This window comes from Octopus sinensis, linkage group LG28 (genome assembly GCF_006345805.1).
Source record: "Octopus sinensis linkage group LG28, ASM634580v1, whole genome shotgun sequence".
Classification (NCBI taxonomy): Eukaryota; Metazoa; Mollusca; class Cephalopoda; order Octopoda; family Octopodidae; genus Octopus; species Octopus sinensis.
In genome coordinates, this window is record NC_043024.1 from 15,803,645 (window position 1) to 15,821,179 (window position 17,535).

At 35.3% G+C, this 17,535-nt stretch overlaps 1 protein-coding gene and 1 long non-coding RNA gene across 2 annotated transcripts in view; one reads left to right on the plus strand and one right to left on the minus strand.

Moving 5' to 3' along the window:
- LOC115225727 (potassium voltage-gated channel subfamily H member 6) overlaps nucleotides 1-2,843 on the plus strand; it is an 87,161-nt gene extending 84,318 nt beyond the window's left edge. Inside the window, exon 16 of the mRNA XM_029796654.2 lies at nucleotides 2,031-2,843. The gene's annotated coding sequence lies outside the window, so the exon portion shown is untranslated. The remainder of the gene's footprint in view (nucleotides 1-2,030) is intronic.
- On the minus strand, nucleotides 1,513-12,937 carry LOC118768343. Its single transcript, XR_005004165.1, has 3 exons — nucleotides 12,845-12,937; nucleotides 5,534-5,537; nucleotides 1,513-1,535 (listed from the first exon to the last, which is right to left on the minus strand). It is a non-coding gene; the product is annotated as an uncharacterized LOC118768343 (long non-coding RNA).
- Nucleotides 12,938-17,535: the final 4,598 nt, after the last annotated feature.

The window sequence follows — 17,535 nt, forward strand, 5'->3', positions numbered from 1 at the left end:
AAGAAGCTTCATGGCATTTTGTCTGTATGCATTCTGAGTTCAAATTCTGCCAAGGTCTACTTTGCTTTTCATCCTTTTGGGTTCGATAAATTAAGTACCAGTGAAACACTGGGGTCGATGAAATCAACTTGCTCCCTCCCCCAAAATGGCTGCCCTTGTGGCAAAATTTGAAACCATTATAATATAGAGAATAACATTTTATACAGGTTAACGTATTGCACGGGGTAGGATTTTATAGACAGCAGCAGTTTGGATCTGGTACTTCATTATATACATCAGGCATGGACAACATTTAGAGTGAAGCAGGCCACATGAGACAGGACTCATCATCAAGCAGGCTTCACTACTAAGAAAATCCAAGGTTATTTTTCATTGGATGCCATTTAAAAAGTCCCACGGGCTGAAGTTTGTCTGACTGATCTACCTTTTTATGATGATCATCATCATTTCATATTCATCTTCCATGCTGGTATGGGTTGGACAGTTTGACAGGAGCCGGCCAGGTAGAAAACTACCCCAAGCTATGTCTGTTTTGGCAGGGTTTTTATGGCTGGATGCCCTTCTTAACACCAACCACCCCACGGACTTAGTGCTTTTTATATGACACTAGCACAGGTGAGGTCTGTTTTGGCATGGCCCTTCCAAACACCAACCACTTTACAGTGTAGATTGGATGCTTTTTATATGGCACCAGCACTGACAAGGTCACCAAAGTAACTCACAAGACAAGGAATTTTGAGAGGGAAGGCAACGATAGAAGAGGTGATCAGAGAGAGAGAAAAAAAGAGAGGAAGAGAGAAGGAAAGAGAGAGGTGGAGAGCATAGTAACAGGGGGGAGGGCAGAAACAGATGTGCTGTTGTGGAGGAGATTCATGGTTACCCAGCCAGAGGGAAGAGCAAAATAATCCTGGGTGTGGCAATAGACAGATCTATATGCTAATTAAAAAATAATCCAGGGCGTGGCAGTAAAACCCTACCAGATTCACCATTCTCATTAAATGTTTCATCACTAAATGCATAGCATGCAGCGATGAAAACTGCAAGGGAAACTGGAAAAGAAATGAATGGTAACGCATTAAGCTACATAAAGTCTGTGGAGTGCTCAGCCACATAAATTTCATGAGAGTACCATTTAGATGCATGTGCTTTTATCACCAGCTTAACTTCATTAACACCATACCAAATGCCATATGAAATATAAGAGGTTATTCAGTTGCATCTTGGGAGGGTCATTATGCCAATAACAAACACATGCACTGACTCTAGTTCACTTCGTTATTATTCTTTTATACATAATGTTTCTGTCATCAGACTTCAGCCATGCTGGGGCATCGCCGTGAAGAATTTTAATCGAATGAATTGATCCCAGTATTTTTTTTTTATTTTTTAAGCCTGGTACTTATTCTATTAGCCTCTTATGCCAAATTGCTAAATTACGGAGGATGTAAACGTACCAACACCAGTTGGGGGGACAAACACACGCACATTCACACACATATATACATATAATACGACAGGCTTCTTTCAGTTTCCATCTTCCAAATCCACTCACAAGGCTTTGGTCAGCCCGAGTCTATAGTAAAAGACATTTGCCCAAGGTGCCACACAGGGGGACTGAACCCATAGCCATGTGGCTGGGAACCAAGCCACTCTTGTGCCTATACTGGTTAACTATTTAACCAACCAACTTATCAATTATTTGCTCAAACATTTGATTAAATCAATTGATCAGTTTGTCATAACCCTGTCAGTGTCATTTATATAATAAATTCATTTTGTGTTTATTTGATTTTTGTTGTTGATTCTTAAAGTTTTTTTATTATACATAGTAGCATATTATGTATGGAGTTTAATAGTCTTTTCTATTTTGGAAGGGTCATTATGCCAGTAACACATGCACTGGTTGTATTTCACTTCATTATTATTCATTTAACGAATCAATCAGTTTGCCATAATACTTTTGCTGTTGTTTATATAATAAATTAATTTGTTGATTCTTAAACATGTTTCTTATGTTTTTTTTTTCAAAGATTGGTGTCCCATACCAGGTCAGCTCATCTGAAGATTTGTGTTGCTGTGAAGGACCTGTAGATCACCATTTCACTCCGTCAACTTCTTCTCCTTCTTTGGAATATCCCATGTTTTAAACTCGGAGTAATTAAACACACAAGGAGTACTACTACTACAGCGTTGGAGCCATCAGAACAGCAGCAACAAAATAAGAAGAAATAAAGGCAAAATATAAACAAAAAAACAAACACGAGTTTTTGGAGCAAGTTGCTACTCTCCCAAATGGAAAATGGTATTGTCAAGAATGGTGCGATGAGCATTCTTAAAAAGTTCTTCGCACACACACACACACACACACACACGCACACACTGTTACCCTCTTCTTTAACCTGATCCTTAACCCCCTAAGCCAACCCCACCCCTCCTGCCAAAGTCGTTGCTTGTGTAAAAAGCTGGTGGTGCCAGTGTGTTCTGCAAGGTATCGCAGAACTTCAGTTCTTCCCAGTAGCTTCAATGATTAACCCCCTTCCCTAACCCCCACCTCCATCGCACACACACACTGCCCCTACACATACACACATAAACTCATCCCTCCCCACACACACATATTCCCTTTATCTTGCCCCTACCCCTCCCTCTTCTTTCAAACAGCAGCCATAAGAAAGAAAAAAAAAGAAAAAGCACAGACATTCTGTATAGAAAGATCAAAAAAACACAGTTATGTTATTTGAAATTCTGAAGAGTGAAAAAAAAAATAATAATAATAACAATAATAATAATACAACAAAACAATGAACAACACAAAAGGGATTTTTTTTCTGCGATACTCTAAATACCAATATCAGTGATAATGCCAAAAATGATAATAATGCTTAATATATATTTAATATATGACATTGAAAAATACAGATCAAAATAATATACAGGCATAGCAATATATATATACATGCGCACACACACATACAATCATATGTTTATACATATGTACATACACTAACATATATACATGTACACATACTAACACACATGTGCGTGTGTATATATATATATATATATATATATATATATATATAATATATATATATATACACATACATATATACACATACTCGCACACAAACATGCAGGCACACACATATTGATATATATCTGTGTGTATATATATATAATATATATATATATATATATATATATATATATATATATATATATAGATAGATAGATAGATAGATATACAATCAGTTGTCCATAAGTCAGAAAAAGATGAAATATAGTTTGTATGAAACCTATGGTAACAGTCTGAGCAATTAAATGCTATAACCAGTAAGATATTACTTGATGAAAATTATATATGTTTATGTATATATATACACACACACACACACGCACTCAAAAACATACTCACAAAAACATGCATATGTATATAGGTATGTGTATATATATTTATATATACACACGCGTATGTTAGTTTGTTAGTTTTATATAATACTTATATACATTTGTTTAATAAGTAAAGACACACAAATATAGATATTTATAAATACATACACATGTACAATACACATATATAAAGTGTATGTATATGTTGATTTTAAATATCTGTGCATATATATATATATAATATATATATATATATATATATATATATATATATATATATATATATATATATATATATATATATACACACACATACACACACACAGAAACATAAATCATTTAATATACTTAAGCATAATGTTACCAACTAGTTATTATTATCAAAGTTAGTGGAACCCAAATACTTTATTGACTTAAAATTATTTGCTGATTACTATTCTCAACAAGGACCATATATGAAATGTACAACAAAAAGCAGCTCCTACTGCATTTATATACTTAATATTATCTGCTGGTTATTGTTATCAACAAGGGCTCTAATTCAAAGTGATAGCAATAAGCAGCTCTCACTGTATTCCTTCTTGTGACTTGACTTATGTTTGGTAGAACAGTGTAAGCCTGAGGAGTGATGGAGTGATACGGTTTACATGAAACTTAAAATAGGCTCTACAACTAAATAGGAGTAACTTTTGATGCTTATTGAGGTAAAATGAACTGTATATAGACATATAATACATTCACACACATACACACATGTATATATAATTACATACATATATATACACACATATAGGTTTAGCAATGCAAACAAGGAAAACTGAACTCAAAAAGTGTATATATATATATATATATATATATTACTACTATTATTATTATTGATATTTGGTAGAAGTTACAGAATGACCCAAAGGCCGAGAGTTTCATGTGCGAACACTGATCTAACAAATCAAGCATAAAACTCTTGGCCCTTCAATCACTGTTACTTCTGCCAAGTATTAAAAAATATACACACACACTCATACATATATATTGATATATATATGTGTATATATACATATATATATATATGTATACAGTACAATAAATTTATGATGTATATATATATATATATATCAATCATAATAATAATTAGGCTTATTACAAAGTGGCATAGCATTACCTTTAATTCATTTTATATTTACAGCTTTACTCAGACCTACACGTGTTTCAACTGCATATGCGTATATAAATTCGGATTTTCCTTCAGCTTGAAGATACAGGCTCTGTTAAGGGCTTGTGAAACTTGAAGTTGCACAGAATCCGAATCAAACCGTTTTGAATAATATATACGCACACACACACACACACGCATATGCACATATATATAAATACATATGTATATTTAGTAAAACATGCATACATACGTGTTTGTATGTACATATTTCACTGCGTACATGCATGCATGTATGTGTACATGTATCCATATATGTAAGCACCACCTGATGCTTACATGTAAAATTATACCCAGATATAACAGACGTATTCACAAATATTACACACACACACACAGAACAACCACATATATATACTTAAAGAACTGACAACACAAACACATACTGATATGCTCAAGCATTTAACATCACATATTAACAAGTGCAAACTCATTAAAGTTAATGAGAAAACTATTCAAAGAAAAATCTGAGAGACAGAAAAGCAAAATTAATTATAGAAGATACACATAACTCCCTTTTGTGAAATTAGACACATATAAATATACATACATATAATATTATATATACAAACACTATTATATATATGATATATATAAATCTCAAATCTTCAGAATTAATATTCCGTGCATTTCGTAACTGATTTTTGGCAAAAGATCTTTCTAGAAAAACTCTTATCTTCTGCTTTTTATGGCATTTTAAATGGCTGGGTTACAGAACAATGTTTTTTTTTTTCTATTATTTTTTTGTGCAGTTTTTTTTTTAAATCATTTAATTTAATTTTTTTTTTTACGTTTTACAATTTTATAATTTTTTTTTTCTAAAAAAAAAATGACATTTTTCTCCTCCCCATTCTCCCTTCTCACTTCTTATTATTCAATACAGTTCTTTCTAAAAAAAAAAAAAGAAAAGAAAAAGAAAACAAAACCAGACACCTGTCTTATTCTACCTTCACTACTTTTACGAAAAAAAAGGAAAAAATTAATCATGTTTTATTTGTTTTTTGTTTGTTTTTTGGTGCCATGAAGAAAAAAAGAAAAAAACTGGTTATGTTTTTTTAATAATTGTTTATAATTAATCATCACCATATTTTAGAAAATTTTTTTTTCTCCTCATTTTTATCATTTGTTTTTACTAACACTTTTCATCACTCAAAAGTCATTTTCTTATTTTTCCTCTCTGTCTCTCTTGTGTGTATATATATATATATATATATATATATATATATATATATATATACATATATATATATATTATATATATATATATATATGCTTCTCTTCTTTCTTTCTCTCTAATCTTTAACATTTTGTCTCCATCATGACCAGCTATGGATCACAAGTTCTCCACCACTGATCTCTACCCTACCCCCACCTCCTTGGCCAGTCATCTCCACCTCCACTTCACTCTCACTCTCGACTCAATGCATGACAACGATCGGACATCATCGAAGTAGCGAGTGAAGAACAGTCGTCCGTCATCCACATTCACATGTTACCTGCTTGCTTGTGCTGCACATGGGACTAGTCAGGTGGCCATGGTCAGGGGGATCTGCCCCTTCGTATAGCCACCACCCAGCACACATGTGGCAAGCTAATGGATTAGTCAAGAGACTCAACTACATTCATATATGTCGTATGTAAAAGAAAACCTAAAAAGCACTGAATTTCCAGCCGAGTGATTCACCTCAGTATCCATGTGGAAACATGGAGCAAGCTAGGATATTCCCAAAGGGTTTATTCTCAATGATATCTACATGTGGCAAACTGAAACATCTAGGGAGTAACTCATATTTGCATACTACATGGAAAAATATATCTGGTGTGATTCACTTGCATTTGTATGCCACATGGAGGAAAGGGGGAAATTCTAATTGGGGTTAACTCACATTCGCGTGCTCCATGTGGCAAGTTATTTTAGTGGAATGAATCAGCAAATTTAATGGAGTGATTTATCTAAACCCCACATGTGGGAAGCTCGAATGTTGGTCATGTCTGGACTTGGTCGTACCACATGTGAGACACTAGTTTGGTAACATACATACATCCATTGCTAGAGGTGGAAACCTATAGCCACATGTAGGAAATTTGGGCATTCGTGGAGTTACTCATAATGTAGGGGAATGTATAATCACTTAACACTCAATATTAGTGGAAGATCTCACTCAGTTACACATTAAACTTGGAGGAACTACATTACACTCATGTGTAACTTAATGCTGGAGAGACTGACTAACATGTAGCATTAATGGGATATGAGCAGAATGGCTGACTCAGAGGTGGCAGGACTGGAGTGTGAGTGGAGTGTTTGATTTACATATAACAATTCTGGAATATGAGTAGAGAGTGTGACTCATCTATGACAATACAAGAATGTATGTAGAGTGAATGACTTGTATACAACAGTACAAGTATATGAGTGCAACAACACTGGAGTGTAAGTAGAATGAATGGCTCGTAGATGTATGTTATATGGCGATACTGGAATGTGAGTGAACTGTGACACATGTAACAACAGAGGAATGTGAGTGGAGTGTCCAACTCATGCATGACAATAAAGAAACATGAGTGGAGTGATTGATTTATATATGACAATATTGGAATGAGAGTGGAGTGTCTGATTTATGGCAGTACTGGAATGTAAGTTGAGTAACTGATTGGCACTCATAGTAAGATAATACTTTGATCATGAGTAAAGTGTCATACTCTTAGCCATGTATGTAGTGCATGTACACAAGACTTGTCCAGCATCATTTGAGGTGGGGGGGGGGCTGCACTAATTCTATGATATAAAATGTAAGAAAATTATAAAATCATGGAATAACTGTACACTAACATGTGGTGACCCCTCACTCAGTCACTCCTTATTCTTCCCTTTCTTTCTCTCTCACACACATGCTGGTATATAAATAAACACACATGTATATTATATATATAGTATGTAATATACATATATCACAACGAAAAAGAATCATAGCTTATGTGTTATTCTTTAACAAAAATTGTTTGATCGTGACTTTGAAGTTTCAGCTTGCTTAGCCTTCATCAGACTTGTTAAAGAATAATAAATATATACTCTACCAAATGTATTGAGTAATCTGTCAGTTTAATGTAAAATTGTTTTTATTATAACTCAACATAAAACCAAATATATACATATGTGTGTGTGTGAGGGCATGTGGCTTAATGGTTTGGCTGTTGCACTCATGTTTGCAAGATTGTGGTTTCGATCCCCAGACTGGGTGTTGTCAAGCAAAACTCTTCATTTCACGTTGGTTTCTGATCACTTTGACATCTGACGTGTAGCACATTGTGTACCTGTACAGGGAATGTTGATATGATGAGAGGAATAAGCTAGCATACAGCTCAAACATTTGAATATTATAAACAAATATTCCGAGCAGATTGCTCTGCATGAAACTGTAGAACCTTCTTCTGTCCTCTACCGAAGGAAAGTTCCCAAGATGCATAAACATTATTTATTTATATATATAAGATATAGTGCTTTTTACCTCGCATTTATGCATTCAGACACATGTATCTATTTTCATGTGCGTGTGTGTGTGTGTGTGTAGTCACATGGCATTGTCATGTGACCACTTTAGTGAGATTTGAATTGAATGCATTTCTCCATTTCGATTGAATTCCTCTTGTGCCATTTTAACGGGACTGAAGAATTCATTAACTTCTCAAGCAAAATAATTACAGACATCTATGATAGTTTCTTGTTGTTGTTATTGTTATTTATTATTATTGTTGTTGTTGATGATAACGTTGATGATTTGTGCTCCTGGCTAACTAAGACCATGTCTTAGTTTCAGTTCTTCGTTGGAAATGGAGCTTTTTCACTTGTGCATATAAACTCACACAAACACGCACATGTATATTTGCAGAAATGTGGAGAAGAGGTGGCATGCATGCACATTCACATGCAGAAACAAACACAAGCACAAATATATATAATGCTGGTGATCCCTTTCTTCCTTGTAACTTATTAGAGTGTGGGACATTACTGAATATTTCCTTATTTTGGTGCAGACCTTACAGTTGATCAGTCATACACACTTTCAAACATACACCTATGTATGTGTATATATGTATGTATATAAACATGTTTGTGTATATATATGCTTACATGAGGTGTGGGTTCAAGTCTTGCAGGCAACCATCGACTTTTTCTATCTAAGGGTTATTTTTTAAACCTAATATTTACTCACTATTATTTATGGCTTCAACTGCTTTGAGATTTACTGTTCTTTAAACAATTTATTTCACATTCTCTCAAAAGTTTCTGAATTCTTAAATATATAAAAATGAAAGAAAATAGAGTGACAGAATCCAAGTGAATACCTAAATAAGCACCTTGCGATAAAACTTGGTTAACAAAACATCTTGTAAAGAGTATATTAAACTATATAGATTAAATATTCTAGGTAATGTGTATAAACTATAAATGTGAGGTTATTCACCAACTGACAAGTTTGTACATTAATACCTAAAGTGACAGCCTAAGAGGCGGGGTGGGGCAGGGAAGAGCAGCAAGGCACCCTAAAACCACATAGCGAAGGACTATTGACAAAGAAAGGAGATGAGAAGGGTGTAGAAGTTGGAATGAGACTATAAGAGTGTCCGAAAACAGAGCTGAATGGAGAGCTCATGTTGTGACCTTATGTGCCTCATGGCACAGAGGGAACTAACATTAATCCCAGAATGCAATGGCAACCAGACAAATAATCTATTCTTGATTTGTTTTATTCACTTTTGAATGTTTCGAATGGCTTGAGAAACTGTTCCCTCTCGCTATACAATGTCTTGTAAGCATAATCAATCAAGTTATTATAAAATAACTTTCATTGCTCTGGCGAGAAGATTTCAGAAGAGGAATTAGTGTAACTGTCTCTTTAATTAATTCATTCATTAGTCGACGGCAACCTGACAGAATCATTAGCATATCAGACAAAATGTGTCTATCTTTGATGTTTAACCCTATGTCATTTCCAGTCTTGGTTCCAAACATGACCATCCCAATTTTAATTCAGACACAGTGTATCTAGGATTACATTATCTGATGTGTCCATCCTCATTACTGTGTTCGCTTGATCCCAAGTCATCCTTGACCTACGAGATCTCTGGTTAAATATGTTCCAACCATGACCATCCCATCTTATGTTCAGACCGTGTATCAAGGCTGAAGAGGGAGCTCTTGTACCATCTTGGTTCTCCTTTTCTAATTCTATCCACGTCCAGAATGCATTACATAGAATGTAAAATGTCTCTAAGATCACCCTCTGAGAGGAGAGGGTGGCAAGTTGAGAATTGCTGAAGCATGGAATAAACTACCTGCATCAGTTCTTAGCTGTCGAGACACCACATTCTTCAAAACTTCCATACTTCCTGAAATCCACCCACAGTACACTTGATGCCCCTCAATTCCATTTCTTCCCTTTTTTTTTTTTTTGAAGATTTTTTTCCACTGTTCACTTCTTGTGCATATTCTGTGCACTGTTCTTGCAGTTTTGGTTACTTTTTCTGATGAATCGTTATGCACCTGAGCACTGTATATAATAAGTTCGTTATTATAGCCCTGCCCTCAAAAAATTAAAGATAAAATTTGACTTGATCACAATTTGAATTCAGAATATAAACAATGCTTAACTTGCCAGATATATATCATATATCTGTAATATGTGATATCAAATTTATCAGTGTATATGATATATGTTACACACTGTATGGGAAATATGTCATAGAAATATGTAATATCAAATATATCAGAGGTATATGTAAGTTATTTCAGCACCCATGAAGTCAAATTTTGTCTGCTACAACCTATGTGTAAGTTTTCATGCACCAGGCGCCTTTAAAGGAGGATGTCTCAAGGCTTATGACGCAGTATTTGGTGTTCTAATATGGCATCCATGTTAAGTTGGAGATATATATATATATATATATAAGTTCAGCAAAAATTTAGATTCAAATGAATATGATACTTAATTTAGATGCACCAGAATTTTGTATGGTGTTATCCATAAAAATCCGTGGGGTGATTATAATCAAAATAAGCAACAAGAATGACTCCGGTAATTTGGTACAATCGTTTCGTACTACATCATTTTATTAAATGTTGTAAGTATTCTTGTTGCTTATTTTGATTATATATATTATATATATATATATATATATATTTGTGTGAAGGCACATGGCACAGTGGTTCAAGCATCGGGCCTACAATCATGAGGTTGTGAGTTCAATTCCCTGGCCCAAGTTGTGTGTTGTGTTCTTGAGCAAGACACTTTACTTCACGTTGCTCCAGTTCACTCAGCTGTAGAAATGAGTAGCGATGTCACAGGTGCCATGCTGTATCGGCCCTTTTGCTTTTCCTTTGGATAATATCGGTGGCCTGGAGAGTGGGAACTGATATGCATGGGTGGCTGCTGTCTTGCACAAGCAGCCTTGTCCAGACTTGTGCTTCAGAGGGGAACTTTCTAGGTACAATCCCATGGTCATTCGTGACTGAAGGGGGTCTTTATCTGTTACCTTTTATATTTGTGTGCATGTGATATGTGGTTCCTGAGTCCAACTGTTTTCCGACACGTAGGTCTCAAAGACCTCAAAATATTAGATTCTAAACTCCTTAAAGCACTTGATCTCATTGAATCTCTCTTATTGATCTCAATTAAACTCACTTATTGATTATCCACCAACAATAATGGAGAAGATTCTAGTATTAATGCACAAATTGAAAAGATGAACAATTCTAAATTTAAATGCTTCCCAGGTTGACTTAGGCACCTTTGGCAGCAGACTGGCTGAAGACAATATTCTTGCTGTAGTTAGATATGGTCCTTTTGAGTTCAAATCCTACCCAGGTTAACTTTAATTTTCATCATTCTGGAGTTGATAGATAACCAATAAAATATAGAGATTTTATATTCTTAGATGGAAATGGAATTAGGACAAAAGAGCAACCCTAACTGTCCTCCTGGGGCCAAGAAAATAAAATAGCAATGAAATACTGGGGTAGCTTTAATATTCCTATATAGTATTCTAGATATGAATGGAATTAGAAGACTAAGATTGACTTTAGCTTTCATATTTCTGATGTTAATCTACCCCCAATATTTTACTGGTACTTTATTTTAATATGTGAATGGAATTATAGAAGAAGACTAGCTTTGTCTTTCCTCCTCCTGGCATCGATTAAATGAAGTAACAGTGAAATACTAGGGTAGATTTTGTATTTCTACAAAGCATCCTAAATATGAATGGATGAAAATATAATAAAAGATTAAAACTGAAGTTGACAGAATTATGCCACATGAAGCTACTGAAGACAAATTTAATATTTGTTATAAAGCATTCTAGATGTGAATGGAATTACAATAAAAGACAGGCTAAGATAGTCTATGATGAAATTTATTTTATCAACACCCTTTCATGAAATATTGGGGTAGATTTAATATTGTTATAAAACGCTCTAGTTGTGAATCAGTGTAAAACATTCACAAAAGATCTGAATTATAACAGAAGACCAATACTAAGATGTAGTGTTTAAATTTTTCTATATATAACGGTTAGCTTAAGTAGGAACGTTAACATTTTGGGCAAAATGCTTAGCGGCACTTCATCCATCTTTACATTCTGAGTTCAAATGCTGCCTGGGTTGACTTTGTCTTTCATCCTTTCAGGGCCAATAAAATAAGTACCAGTTGAGCACTGGGATTCAATGTAATCGATTGACCCCTTTCCCCAAATTACTGGCCTTGTGCCAAAATTTGAAACAAACAGCGGAATATAATATCTGTTAAACAGCAGGAGCACTGTTAAATTGCTGAGGGCTTTGCTATCTTGCTTCAGTTGGTTAAGGTTGTATGGAGGGTGGGCTTGCTGAAAGTTAGTGTAGTGTGGTCCTGTTTGTAAGTTTTGCGTGTGCATTCTGCATATTCATTGGTGCCCCCCACAGCTCTGATATTCTAATATAAGACTAAATATCCATATTATGCACCACATGCTCACATTTTCTATATCTTTTATGTTTCAGTCATTGGACCGTGGCCATGCTGGGGCACTGCCTTGAGGGATTTTAGTCAAATGAATTGACCCTGGTACTTATTCTAAAGCCTGGTGCTAAGTCTATCAGTCTCTAGCCAAAACACTAAGTTATCAGGATGTAAACAAACCAACACCAGTTGTCAAGTGAGCAAATGTATGTACATATATATATATATACACACTCTCACTTTCTACCAAAGTCACTTGCAAGGCTTTAAGTTAGCCTGGGGCTATAGTAGAAGACACTTGCCCGAAGTACCGCACAGTGGGACTGAACCTAATGTTGTGTGGTTGTGAAGCTAACTTCTTACTACATGGTACAAAATGTTTTGGTACAGCTGTTTCGGTGTTGCCTATTCATTGTTGATGATTTGATGCTGACCAATTTGACATCAGTCATTTCAATGCTTCTCCCTCTTTCCTTATGTATATGAGCAGAGGGAATGTGTCAATTGTATTCAATTAGTAAATTATGTCTCTCTCCCTCCCTCCCTCTCTTGATGTGTGTAAGCATATTTTTTTATGCATAATGAAGATGTGGCTTTGGGGTTAGGTTATTCAGCTCACAATTGTAAGGTTCTGAGTTCAATCCCCAGTGGCACATTGCATCCTTGAGCAAGGCACTTTATTCCACATTGCTGCAGTCCACTCAGCTGGCAAAGATGAGATGTTGTACCTGTAATTCAAAGGGCCAGCCTTGTCACACTCTGTGTCATGCTGAATCTCACTGAGAACTACACTAAGGGTACACGTGTCTATGGAGTATTCAGCCACTTGCACGTTAATTTTACAAGGTGGTTGTTAGGCTGATTAGACCAGCTCGTCATCATAAACAATGGAATATCTTGAGAACTACGTTAAGGGTACATGTGTCTGTGGAATACTCAGCCACGTGCACGTTAATTTTACAAGCTAGCTGTCCCGTTGATTGGATCAACTGGAACCCTAGTCATCATAACTGATGGAATGCCAGTTTTTATGCAAATGAGGAAAAGGGAAAGGGTTTATGTCTACCATGTTCATTGAAATATATTGTAATGTCTCTCTCTCTCTTCCTCCTCCTCCTTTCTCTCTCTCTCTCTCTCTCTCTCTCTATGCATGTGAGCATATTTCTGTACATGTATGAGCAAAGAAGTGTTTGCCAATTATATTCTATAATGTCTCTTTCCTCTTCATCCTCCTGTTCCTCTCTCTCTCTCTGTTTATCTGTGGGAGTATATTTCTCTTTATGCATATGAAGAGAGGGGAAAAGTCTTCTTGTCAACCAGGTCCAAGTAACAAATTATAATCTCTCTCTCCCTCTCATTCACTTTCTGCTTCTGTGTCTATATTTCTGCATATATGCATGTGTGTGCTTCCAGCACCAAAACCTGTTGCCAAAACAGGTCGAATAAACATGAGTACATATACGTTTTTTTTTTTCATTTATATTTGGCAGAAGTTACAGAGTAACTCAAGGGCCAAAAGTTTCATGCATCAAACTGATAAGTGCCAATGCACGAAACTCTCGACCCTTGTGTCACTCTTTAACTTCTACTGTTTATTAATAAAGGACTTACGTATTCTAAACATTGTATTCTGGAGATATGCTTTCCAAATCTACACAGTCTGCAACTTAAATCACAATTTTAATCCTTCATCATTTTCATTTCTTAATATCCTTGCTCTGGGAAAGGCATGGATGTCACATAATCATATTTATTGACCCCCCCCTTCTTTATAAATCTGAGCTCGTAATTGCTATATAATAAATGAATATACTTACATACGAATATATGGTGGTGGTGGTGGTGGTGGTGATGGTAAGTAGTGGTGGTGGTGGTTGTGGTGGTGGTAAGATGTGAGTGGAGAACGACATGTGGTGGGGACTACAGTATTGAAGATTACACACAAACATACATACACACACACACTCAAGTGTACATACTGTTATTGTTTTCGAGGAAACAAATAAAATATCTTCTATCCATATCATTTGCTATGTGTACCGTTGTTTATTGTTATAGCAACTAGTGAAGAATCACCAGGTTCAAATCTTAACCCAAGCACTCGTTTGGGGCACTAAACCAGAACATTTATTTTTTAATTTATTTATTGTTTTTTTTTAATGGTTTAATCAAAGAAGAAGGGGACATGAGCCATGATCCTTTATATTTGAGCTTCCACGAAGGGTTATAGGCAGAGCCCTTAAAGAAAGATAAAAATAAAAAAGGAACAATAGTCCTATCTCCAGACCTGGGTTAACTGCTTGTAACACAGTGGACGACTCCAAAGGTACCCAAGTTGACTGGATGGTGACAGTGGAGGAGATGGTGGTGGTGTTGGTAGAGATGGTGGTATGACCCTCAAGCAACTGATTAAGTTCCCTACTTGATGTTATGATGCCATCTTTCTACATGGCTTACCTCAATTCTATACCGTTATTGAAAATTTCTGTATTTTCTGGCATACTATTTGACTTAGTATATAGCATAAACATTGAAACATCGTCCCTATCTTTCCAAATCTTGCTGCATTTCACATGGAATCTTTGACCCTACAAAGCCGTCTTGCTGTTTATTTATTATTATCATTTATTTATTTTTTTTTTTGTTTGCTGTACATTTTTGTCTGAAAAATTCGACTTATATACTAGAAAATACGGTACCTGCAGCTACCACACTTAGTTGTAAATTTTCGCCTGAAACATTTGACTTGTATACAAGAAAATATGGTACCTGTGACTACTACACTTAGCTGAACATTTTGGTCTGAAAAATTCGACTTATATACCAGAAAATATGGTACCTGTAGCTACCACACTTAGCTGTTAATTTTTACCTGAAACATTCAACTTGTATACCAGAAAATACGGTACCTGCGACTACCAGCCATCGCCTACAGCATCATCTCTTTCCCAGCCACTACACCTACCAGTCTGTAACTGATGATGTGAGAAGAAACAGGGAGAGTTTCACCCAAGCCGGATGTAAAATGTGAAAAAATAATAATAATAATAAAAGTTTACATTTATGAATTTCAAGAAAAGAAGCATTCAACCCATGCTAGCATGTCATAACAAAATGGGGTAAATAAATGTATTTCAACAACGAAGATCCATATTGTTTTTAGTTCCATAATTCTGGTTTCCCTCTTTCTTAAACGGAGTTAAGAATATTACTGGTATTGTGTAGTTAGTAAGTCAGTTGTTTAAGAATTAGTTCTAGGTTCAAGCCGAGGAACTACTCAAAGTCTTAACTATTTGTACAACACAGTATTGCATGAGATTGTATTGTTCAGTCAGTCCTGAAATGCATGAGATGACAAAAATTATACTAACATTGTTTACATTCATTTTGGAGGAAGTAAGGAACTCTGATGTAAGGAACAAAACTAACACTTCTATCATCTATTTTTCTGCAGTAACAGAATTATTAAGGGCCTGGGCTTTTGGCATAGAACAGGATGTTAAAGGTTAATTTATGGCTACACATATTTCTCATACACGTGCCTCTGTGTGCATGCACACGGGTGTGTATTGATATATATATATATATATATGTATGTATTTATATATGTATAACTCCAAGAAGATTGGTATGGATCTGTGTCAACAAAACTCATATTTAGTAAAAAGAAGTTGACAAAATGGATACAATGAACTTGTGGTGAGGAGTGGAAAATCTGATGTTTCGGACAATCAACGTGCAGCAAATTGTTCTCTTAGCTTTTCTTTGAAGACAATCCGTCCAGAACATATTTTCAGCTCCACACAAAGTTCAATGTACTCATATTGTTTCAGTCATTAGACTGTGGCCATGCTGGGGCACCACATTGTAGGATTTTTGTCAGACAAATCAACCCCTCTACTTGCTATTATTTTATTAAGCCTGGTACTTTTTCTGTCAGACTGTTTTTGCCTAACTACTACGTTACGGGGACATAAACAAACCAACACTGGCTGTCAAATGGTGATGGAGGACCAAGCACACACATTTGAGTTTCTGTCAAATGCATTCACAAAGTCTTTGATTAGCTTGGCTTCGGGCTATAGAAGACATTTGCCCAAGGTGCAAAGTAGTGGGACTGAACTCAGAACCATGTGTTTAGGATGCACACTTCTTACCAACATATATATATATATATATGGATCAAAACAGTTTGATTGAAATTCATTGGTACTCAAAGTTTCAAGCATGATGCTAATCTTCAACCATTAGCTGAAGATATATATATATCATAGCATACAATAATATATAATATATATGTTTATTATATATGCTATTAATATATATATTCTATGCTATAATATATATGCTATAACATATATATGTCATAGCATAGAATATATATATTAATAGCATATGGCGGTGCCCCAGCATGGCCACAGCTCATAAGCTGAAACTAGAATCAATCAATCAATCATATATTATAGTGTTGTGTGGTAAGAAGCTTGCTTCCCAACCACATGGTTCCGGGTTCAGTCCCACTGCATGGCATCTTGGGGAGGTGTCTTCTACTATAGCCTTAGGCTAACCCAAACCTTGTGAGTGGATTTGGTTGATTTGTGTGTTTGTCTTCCTACCACCATCACTTGACAACCGGCTGTGCTTATGTCCCCGGAACTTCATGGTTCAGCAAAAAGAGACTGATAGAATAAGTACTAGGCTTACAAAAAATAAGTCCTGAGGTTCATTGGTTCGTATAAAGGCGGTGCTCCAGCATAGCCACAGTCAAATGACTGAAACAAATAAAAGAATATATTATAGAATAGAAGAAAAAAATCTAACATTGCATGTAGGATTTGAATGCTACATGTGCTGTAAACCATGTAGCTGTGCCAATCACTATACCAAAGTGACATTACAATTTTGATTGTCCACATTGCGAGATATAAGGCAAGAAGC